The sequence below is a fragment of the Tenrec ecaudatus genome, chromosome 8, assembly GCF_050624435.1.
Source record: "Tenrec ecaudatus isolate mTenEca1 chromosome 8, mTenEca1.hap1, whole genome shotgun sequence".
In the NCBI taxonomy this organism is placed as follows: domain Eukaryota; kingdom Metazoa; phylum Chordata; class Mammalia; order Afrosoricida; family Tenrecidae; genus Tenrec; species Tenrec ecaudatus.
The window spans coordinates 76,205,749-76,206,677 of record NC_134537.1 but is presented as its reverse complement, the minus strand read 5'-3'; the positions used below and the strand labels follow the sequence as shown (position 1 = coordinate 76,206,677).

At 42.3% G+C, this 929-nt stretch overlaps 1 non-coding gene across 1 annotated transcript; it reads right to left on the bottom strand.

Annotated features, from left to right (window-relative positions):
• Positions 1-307: 307 nt before the first annotated feature.
• LOC142455943 (U1 spliceosomal RNA) lies at positions 308-470 on the bottom strand. Its single transcript, XR_012786047.1, has one exon. It is a non-coding gene; the product is annotated as a U1 spliceosomal RNA (small nuclear RNA).
• Between the last annotated feature and the right edge of the window lie 459 nt (positions 471-929).

The window sequence follows — 929 nt, the reverse complement described above, 5'->3', positions numbered from 1 at the left end:
GGGATTAATCTGAGTAAATATTATATAGATGGGTTTGGGGCTCCCACTGTGCTCCATAGCCTTCCACAAATTGTCTGTTCACATTTTTAACTCTGATATTTTCCCTTCATCATATTTGAATTTTGTTATTATCATCATTGGATCAAACACTTCTTCCATTTGGATTTACTTGACTCTTCACTTAGATGGCTGCTAGTTTGAATAGAGTCTTTTAAACCCCAGACACTATTCTGATTGATAGCCATACCATCTGCTATCTCCACCACACTCTGCCATAGCACCCTTATCTTCTTCTTCTTTTTATTTTCAGGGGGGAGCACGAACGCAGTCCCCCACTACCACAAATCACGCAGTGGAGTTCCCCACATTTGGGGAAATCGCAGGGGTCAGCACATCCAGAGTGCAATGGACAAGCCTCTCCCTGGGAAAACCACCTTCGTGATCATGGCATCTCCCTGCCAGGTAAGTATAGCACCCTTATCTTCAGTGATCATTTCATGCAGGTGAGTATTGAGCAGGACCATGTATCAGAAGAACTGTTCTTGGATTGGACTAGAGTTCAGTGGGGACCCAGATTCCACCTGCTTGTCCCTGTGATATACAGGACTCAGGTTTACTGTGGTGGTTGTATTATGATAAATTCCCTGTAAGACCAGATAATCCAAACAATAGAAACAAACCAACTAGCAGACAACAAAAGATAAACAAACAAAAGAAGCAAACTAAAGGCAGGCAAACATAAATCCATAGGAACAGTAAAGTGAAACCTTGTCAATAATCCCCCTGGGTTCTAAGGTGATTGCATTTGTAACATCATTATTTTTGCAACGACACATCACTCTAGACACTCATGAGGAGGCCATGCAAATATAGTGCACCGTGATCAGCAACCCATGATTTGCTGCTCCACACAGTTTGCTTTCCTATTC